Below are 9340 nucleotides of genomic sequence, written 5' to 3'. Positions count from 1 at the left end.
TGATGAAGAGCAAGAGCAACCACATCGCCATCATGGGGATCGGAGTATAGCTAATCAAGGCAGACTGAGACGGGAACACATCGCAACACAATACTTTGGAAGGTACATGTCAACTCCAACCATACTCACCTATTGACCAAAAACTCCATTTGTTAAGTGGAACAAAAAAACTATTTAATTTGTGCAGAAATAGAACTATATACAAATAATGACTGTTCATGGGCATGTTAATGCAAACCATGCATGGGGCACATTGATGTCATGTGCCACATCAACAGGGCCAGGGTAATGTCTATGTCCTTCTGTGGCTCCTGCCAGCCTGGCTGGTCCCTGGTGCTTCTGCTGTGCTCTGCCTGGTACTCCGGAGCACCCTAGTGTCAGTGGCAGAGACACTGCTCACTGTAGAGCTCTCCTCGCTGTCCTGGGGTGTTTCCCCTGTGCCCCTGGACAGATGCTGTGCCTCCATTAAGTCTATGACGTGTGTGATACGTCCCAGGCCCCTAGCCACATCTCCAGCAAAATGCCCCATTTTGACCTGGAGGCCAACTGTCCTCCTCGACAGGCCTGTGGTATTCATAGCTAGCCTGCCGATGGATGTGGCCATCCTATCAAGTCTTTGCAGGAGCTGACGGTCCCTGCGCCACCCACCCTCGGCCTGGGCCAGTAGTCCTGCCGCCAGATCCCTCATGGCCAGTGCAAGGTCCCCAGTGTTTGTGGCTATCATGTCGATTCTGGAGTTAAGTTGCTGCATGCTGGCCTCGTTATTGCGGACAAAGCGGTGCAGCACACCACTAATCCTCACTAAAATGTTATTTTGTAGGCGCTGACCATGCAGCAGCTGTGCCTCACTGTTGCTGGGAGGATGATGGCCGGACGCAGCCTGCAGCCCTGATCTCCTGGACCTGCGTCTACGGCACAGCGGTGGCTGCCCTGTGTCTTTACCTGTCTCACTCCTGCCTGTTGCTGGCGCAGCCTCCTGGGACACAGTTGCAGCAGGTGTGGATATTTCAGGGATGATGTTGGCCGTGCAGGTGGGAGTGCTGGCGGCTCCTGAGCTGTCCTCATGGGGCTGGCTGCTGTGGGTTGTGGTGGTGTCTTGTGGGAGACCTGTGGGACATGGGGAACAGACTGTCAGTGTCTACTATCTGTTGCACACTTCCTAATAAACATTTGCCTATGAACTGCCTACTTGACTACATTTCCCATAATGCATCATTCTGGTGTTTGCTACCCTGAAATGGAGCTATCTTGGTTGAGCATGCCCCTGTGTACATGGTGGGTGGGGGTATGGCATTGATAGGGGTACAGGCATGTCACATGGTACTCACCGGTTGATGTCGTGGGCTCTGAGGTGTCCAGGTCCCCAAATCCTGACACTGCCTCCTGCTCCAGGGTTTCCTCCACCCTTTCTTCCAGGGGTGTGGGTGGTGGTACTGACGATGGTCCCCCTCCTGTGCCTCTCATCTCCCGGAGCCTTTCAGCCACCCTCTCCTTGGTCCGGAGCGGAGGTCATACCACCTTTTTTTTATTTCATCAACACTCCTGTGGCTCACCCCCAGGGAGTTGATTTTTTCCTGGATGTCCTGCCACAGCTGTCTTTTGGTGGCTTCTGGCACATTAAGGGCTGCCTTCCCAAATAATTTGTCATAGTGCTGACAGCATTCATCTGTCAGCACCTCCAGCTCCTTCTCTGAGAACTTCAGTTTTCTCTTCCTAGGAGTTCCTTCCATTGCAGCTGCTGTTTCTCCTGTGTGCAGTTCAGCAGTTAAAAAGGGTGTGGTCCTCCCTCCTCCCAGGTGTATTTCTAAACTTCCCGGCTGTGATGTCATCATCATGTGCCAGGAAGTGTTTCCAGAGTGTTCTGGAGTGGTTTCTGGAGTGTTCTGCAGCACCTGTAAGCAATTTAAATGCAACTCTCTATTTGCGACACCCACTCGCAAATTGCGAGTTCGTTTCTTGCACGGTCGCAAAAAGCAACCTCGCAATCGGCGGACTCGCTCACTGCGTTGCGACTCCGGGTGCGAGTCGCTATTTCAGCACTGACATTGTACCTGCATTTCGATTTGCGACTCGCATTTTGCGAGTCGCACCAACTCGCAAATTGCGAGTCGCAGATTTTTTGTTTCCTACATCTGGGCCCTGGAGTCAGGAAGAAGTTCCACCTGGTGATGGGCAGACGATTGATCAATTCCCCTGAAATATTAGCCACTCCGTATAAGACTTAGCATTTCATTGATTTGTGTAAGAGGGAACCTATCTACCCATATTTTTGCACTAAGGTGTCTTATATCAAAACACACATGCATCCCTCTTCCTTCAGCTTCATTTGCCACTACAATGGGAACAAGCCATTCATGACTCTCACTTAGTTCAATGACTCAGTGGGTTTCTACTGTGTTGATTTAGTCTTTTAAAGGCTCATTCATCAAATGAGGAATTGATCAAACTTTGTGGACCACTGGCATAGCACCATTTCACAATTTTATTTTGTGGTGGGACTCCATTAAAAGACAAAATGTATCCTCAAATAGTTCTGGGAATTCCCTGCATACTCCCTTGAACATGGTTGAATTTCCGACTAGAAGAACCTAGTCAGTGTAGTTGGTATCTAACTTCATTCCAAGCTCTTTTTGGTGTCTCCATCCCAACAGATTAGATCCTTGTTCTGCTATGCGTATCTTGCCTACCACAGAATGATCCTTTCAATATATGGGATTTGTTACCATGCTTGCCAGTGATATTGGATCTCTATTGCGTCCTCCTGGCTTAACACCTGCTTCTTTTGAATACAGCATTTTCCTGAAAACCTTAAAAAAAATAGGTTCTTATCAATAAGGGTGTAAGGTGAGGATGAATCGGCAAATGCCTTAACCACCTCTGATTCGGGAGAGTGGGTGTGCAAGTAGCAGGGTTAGATGTGTTGTAAGGTGTCCCCTGCACAGCTGTTATCCTCGACCTTGTCACCAGTGTTAAAAATATTCATAAAAAGTGTCAGTATATTTGACACAAGGTTTATTGGCGTTTCCGTGTAATAAACACAAACCTCTTCAGCCCACACCCCATACAGAAGTGCTTCACCTCAAGATTACAACTGTCATTCACGGTGAAAGGCACAAACATGACTGATAACAGGGGTGAAAAGGGTGAGCGAAACCAACAGGGAGAATCTCATAAGGGAGACAATTAATTGTTAATAACTATAGCTAACAAACGTGATAAATTTGTAACCATAAGATATACCGTATGGCACCTCACTTTCCATCGGAAAAAAATATGCATGTTGACACCATAAGGATCAAGAATCTGGTATAGTGAAACTATAAGTCCCAAAATGCAGTCACACCTGACATGTAATTAATTGGCAACCTTGAAGCATCTACCCTACCGGCCTCTATAGTTGCTAAATAGTAGCCAACTGTTTCCATGTTAATAGGGAAAGAATAAGTACTGAAAACATTCAATAATATACATAAATATAAAAGGATGAGTTAAGGAATTCTCTATATTTCTTGTGTTGTAAATCTAGCCTGACAACAGCAACAGTTCATTACATTCTTCACGCTACTTACACGTACATCAATTAGCAGCCATTCTTTCTGCTCTGCTTTTCCCCACATGAGAAGAAAATTTAGCAATAGGAGGCTAGGAGCAGCAATCCCCTTGATACTGACCAAGATGAGGGAACACTGTGGGCTCTGGTGCCACCAGCCAATACAAGAAAAACACAAACTGCCAGTACTAGTCCAAAGCAGGTCCCTGCACCACCCTTCAGAAAAATACAGGTGCACTTTTAAATGCGTACCAAAGGGGACACTTGCACCTGTGGAAAAAATACATAAGTATCAGGTACAATCAAAGTACACATTTAATTAGATGTGCCGAGGTAGTGTGCCAACTTACGAGGGGTGCGTGAAGTTTGCATAATTTGCTTTCATGTAAATCCGCAAAAGTTCTGCAAAATGTGAATCTGTCATTTAGTGCTATATTTTAGCATAACATGTGTCATTGCATCACTTGTTGACACAAGTACACATTTGTTGCTAAAATAATAGTCCAACAATGAAAAAACACTGCAAACAACAGTGGTCACATCATGTTGCTTCTGTGCATTTGCAGTAATGGCACTTCTGCTAAATATTATTGCGAGTGGCACGTAATTACACAAACTGGCATAATGTTGTAATTTTGGGAGTTTTGCTTTTTACAAGCATAAGGTGAATTTCCAGAGACAATGCAAATTATGAAGCTCATATAATTTACACTGTTCCAACAATATAAAGAAAGGAAGCACAGAGAAAGCACAGGGGAACTCTATTTCCAGGAGCAGAAAAGCCCGCACACACCCAATAGGATGCCAAGCTTCACTTTATGGAATCTCCCGCCTGTCTTGGGCCACTTTCCATGTGGCACATGCAACGTTTGTCCTTTAATCAGACGTTTAGAGAAACTAGACTTGGATCCAATAGGTACATGGCATCTCAATAAGCACACCAATTGCAATACACGCAATTGCGTTTACATGATCACTCGCCCTTGTGACCTGCTGTACATCGGTATGACCACTAGGGGAGCTAAATACTCCGATGTTTGCTTTAACGTAAAGATTCTGTGCAAGTTGATCTGCCTCAAATAGGTCTCATTATAATCAGTCTATATGTCTAAAAAACGTGTTAATCAAGACTTTCCAAACAGTTTGATATTATGTCCCTGGTTATTGCAATAATCCCATTCAATGGGATTCAATTTTTATTTGGGGACAGCATTTCTCATGTACTGAAGACTATGTTTAATGACTGTTCTTATGTTTATCTGCCTCCTTTGTCTTGAGTGAGACATTGAGTATGCCATGTTTTGTTATGTTGTTTGACGATATGCAAGTCGCAATTATTGCTCCATTACCATCTATGATTTTTGTCTCTGATATTAGCAGCAACAGTCCTAGGCTTTTATCTTCCCAAGGAGCCTAATCCTAAAATTAGGGATGGTAAACCCTTTGATTTTCATTGTATTGAATTATGGACTCCACACTGTGTGTGCACTGATTGAACACGGGTTGTGCTTGAATTTATGAAACACACCTTTTTTGTACTGTATTAATTTACCTTTTTTCTACAGGGCAACCTTTTGTCTAGTTGACCGGACGGACAATAGTCTTTAATGTAAGTGATTGGAGTTGTACCCCCCCCCCCTTTTTTTGTCCTTATACAGACCTAACAGTGTCTAGACTTTAAGTACTTCAGGAGAAGTTTTTGCTGTTTTTTGCTGGTCCTGATGAAGCATCATTGGATCCTTTTGGACCACGGACGCAAAACATGTCGACCCATGTCTAGAGGCAATGTGATAGTTTCCTTGGCCTGACTCATTTATAGAAAGTGGCTGAGCATCATTTCTCACATTTTCACTTTCACAATGTTTTTCATCTTGGTATAAGCCCTCGGTTTTCGCTAGTAAATGATTTGGGTGTTGAGGTTTAGAACCATTTTTTTTTTTTTCTCTCCTGCTTGATGAGAGTCTGCCTTTAGGCACTAACTTAGATACTCTACCTTGGCAGCCTTTACAAAAGATCTCCGGCAAAGAGCCCCCTTTCAGGGGAGCCCGTCAGACATTGCATGACATCCTAATGGGTGTGCAAAGGGCTCTTGCTCCTAAACCTCCGGGTTCCCTGTTTTGTCATTTTGGAACAGTGTACTCTTTGTTCTGTCATTAGTCTATTGGGAGAAAGTACACTGGACCAGTAATCTCCTTGTCCCTCTTTATTGATATTGGTATGACCACTAGACCAGTCAAGAATAGGATCAACGAACATCGAAGTAACATAAGATGTGCCTGTGCCGCTACTAGTCTTAGTGTAAATTTTTCAGAAGCACAACATGGCCCGATGACCTATGGTGGGTAGATCTGGTAGCTCCGAGATTCACAAGCAATGATTCTAGGTCCCTTTTCAGGATCGAACAGCGTTGGGTTTTCAAATTGAAACGCACATCTTGAGACTTAATGATGACATTCCATGGACACACCTAGCTTATTGATTAGATTAGGGTACACCCAATAATGCTTATATGAGTGTTCATTATTTATTTGTGCTGGTGTCCCCACTACACTCCACCTTTTTTACTATTGCTTACTCATTCCTGTTTCTTTCATTGTATTGCCTTGTTTTCTGCATTTACATATATATTTTTTTCATTTTGCCCTTTTCAAATTGTGCTTGGTGGCATCAGAACGTTTATTTTGATTATATTAGTCAAGGTCACTGTGTCTTTCACAGATACCAGCAGTTCACAGTGAATGTCTCTTTTTAGTGTCTATGACCACCTCGCAACTCGCGAGTGCCTTTCTTTTGTTTTGACAGTCCCTCGTCACATGACTGCGATCAACCAATCGGAGCGCCGGAAACACTTCTTGTTTCCGCGTTCACTTGCCCTTGATTCCTTTCCTTGTTAAAAACGCTTTGAGTGCGTTCCACCACCTGTTGCAGGAACGTGACCCCAGGTAGGTTCCCGGTTATGGACAGGCAAAACGCAGGTAAGTACCCTCTTGCGGTTGACGTTTTCAAGATGATTTTTGTTCTGTTTAATTCCCTGGTCACCACAATGATGCTATTTGCAGCAAGGCAGCGTGGCATTTATCTTTCGGATTTTATACATGACGTTGTGGGGAATGTATCTCTGTTTCCACTACAAGTTAGTATTTTCCCTTGCTACAAATTGGTATTTCCTCTACGACTGGTTTGGTCCTCCTTAATGTTCTTTAAGACCGGATAGGAGGTGATGAATCTAATAGACTGCTGACAGTCTTTCAACATGACATACATGCATGTGCTGATAGTTATAATTCCCCCAGTATGATCGAATTATGGCTATTGCAGTTGTATGACTGGATGTTTAAAACTTCAATACTGAAAATGTATTCTTTGTATTTTTACAACATTTTGTTCAGTACTGCGCACCTGTTTTTGGGCTCGTGCACCCCTAGGGAGCCGTTATCATAATTTGTGACGGTAAGCCTATGCAGATTTATTTTTCTGTCTTTTCACAGACTACTTATGAGCAAATTATTACAATAGTGTTTTCCACAAGCTACCAAATAATTTTGTATGCATTCCATTTCATGGTATATGTATTATTGCTTTTGTCAATACTTCACAGGGTGACCTTTTGACTACACTGACCAGAGGTGCAGTTGGTTTGAGTAAGTGACCGGAGCATATTTGTTAATTGGAGTCCCATTATGGTCTATGTAATATTCTAAGAAGAAGTTGTTTTTTTTGTAATTGGTCCTGATGAAGTGTCATTGGATCCCTAGTGACCCCTAGGACGCGAAACATGTCGACCTAGTATTAGAGGAGATAGGATAATGTCCGTCTCCCCTTGATACACATAAAGTGAGAGTGTATATGACAATTATCTCTACTAGCACTCTCTGTACTGCTTTTAATCTTGGCCTAAGCCCATTTCTTATTTATTAAATATGATGGTTTTGGTTTAGAGCCAATTTTAACCTCTATTTTTCTTCTCTTCTGACTACACCTATAGTTTGTATTCATCCTCAGCATAACTATACTTGGTAAAAGATCTCCGGCTAAGAGCTCCCCTTTTTTTAGGGGGGCCCATCAGACATCGCAGTGCCGGTCTGACGAGGAGCTTGCCCAGTGATTAAGCTTTACATCCTATTGGGTGTGTGAGGGCTTTTCTGCTCCTGGTAATAGAGTTCCCTGTGCTTTCTCTGTGCTTCCTTTTTTTATATTGTTGGAACAGTGTACTTTATATGAGTTCCATAGGTTATATTTGGGAGGGTGTACACTGGACCATTAATCTCCTTGTACCCCTCTTTTTTGAGTTGCAATGCAAATTATGCCAGAATTATTCAAATTTCACCTAGGCCTAATCACATCCCATTCATTCAAGAGGATCTGTATCTTAAGTCAGACCTGACACCTTTTACCTTAGGATCGCGAAAACTCAGAACCTGAGACCTAGTGCTTTGGAATTAATGCTTTGAGCTTAGAGCTTTAAGCACATAATTTAGAACCGAGAACTTAGAAACACTTTTTATATTTAAAACAAAATCTTAATCCTTACTGGTCCTTACACTATTTCCCAAGTGTATTCTGCTAATCTGTGTCCCAAGCAGCATAGGATGTCAATGCAGAGAGCAGGCCAACAGTCACACTTAAGTCCTCCTAGAAAGCACCGACTAGGGATGTTTGAAACCCTTAGGGTCTGATTTATTATTTAGCAGATGGGGTGAACTCCATCAGGGCAACAGAGTATATTACTTCATTCTCTGACTGAGCTTCTGCCCACCAAATTTAGAAATGACTTCCAAGCCAATGTTAATTTCTAATGCACTGGCAGGAACTGCCATCACAAATGTTCCTGTCAATGTTTTTTTAAGTTTTACACACAGCTCCGTCAACATAACTGAGCTCTCCATTACACTTTATTTTATTTTCACAAAGAAGATCCTGAAGTGGGGTTTGTTTTTGAAAATAAAAATTCCACCCCTGCTTCCAATGGGAGCTACATCCCATCATTAGGGGTGGATTTTAAGTTTTTTCTGCCCAGTACCACCAAGGTTTGCCTGCTAGTGAAGGAGAGTAAAAGACTGAAATATGTCTGCCCATGAGTAATATGGCCACGGCAAGACAGAATAGTCTCCCCATGGTCCAACTATGGTCCGCCCGCATTTAAATCAGGCAGGTGGACCATCATTTTGGTGGTAAGGATATTCCGTCACCTCTGCAATAGATTCTCCCTACCACCAAGGTATAAATCGGGCCCATAGTCATTCAGAGGAGAATCATCTGCTCTGCAGCCCTCAAGATGTCTGACCTGGTCTTCCGAGAACACAGAACCAAGTTATGTGGAATTACAACACACACTTTTCTCAGATTATATCAAAATACACCTTTATTTCGAGGTGCTGAGGTAGAGTGCTAACTGACAAGGATATATAGGCCCTCATTACAACCTTGGTGGGCAGCTGAAGCCGGCCGCCAACATCGGACCGCTGGGCGGCCGCACTCCCGTTGTGGTCATTTTGAGATCCCCGCTGGGCCGTGGGACAGTGCAGACAGTGAAAAGCTGCACGGGGCCGTGTCAGGGGGCCCCTGCACTGCCCATGCCAGTGGCATGGACAGTGCAGGGGCCCCCAGGGGCCCCATGACTCCCTGTACTGCAACCCTAAAAGGCTGGCGGTAGGGGGACTCGTAATCCCCTGGGCAGCGCTGCAAGCAGCGCTGCCCTAGCGGATTAAAACCGCCAGGACTGAAGTGGCGGTAAACCGCCGGTCCCGGCGGTGGGACCGCAGCACTTTCGCCACGGTCATAATACTGTGG

General features: G+C 44.2%; 1 long non-coding RNA gene across 1 annotated transcript in view; it reads left to right on the top strand.

Moving 5' to 3' along the window:
* Positions 1–6427: 6427 nt before the first annotated feature.
* Positions 6428–9340, top strand: part of LOC138295574 (uncharacterized) — a 125027-nt gene continuing 122114 nt past the window's right edge. The window contains exon 1 of the long non-coding RNA XR_011203627.1: positions 6428–6492. This is a non-coding gene — a long non-coding RNA (uncharacterized lncRNA). The remainder of the gene's footprint in view (positions 6493–9340) is intronic.

The sequence above is a fragment of the Pleurodeles waltl genome, chromosome 1_2 (genome assembly GCF_031143425.1).
Source record: "Pleurodeles waltl isolate 20211129_DDA chromosome 1_2, aPleWal1.hap1.20221129, whole genome shotgun sequence".
Classification (NCBI taxonomy): Eukaryota; Metazoa; Chordata; class Amphibia; order Caudata; family Salamandridae; genus Pleurodeles; species Pleurodeles waltl.
This window is presented reverse-complemented; position numbering and strand designations above follow the sequence as displayed.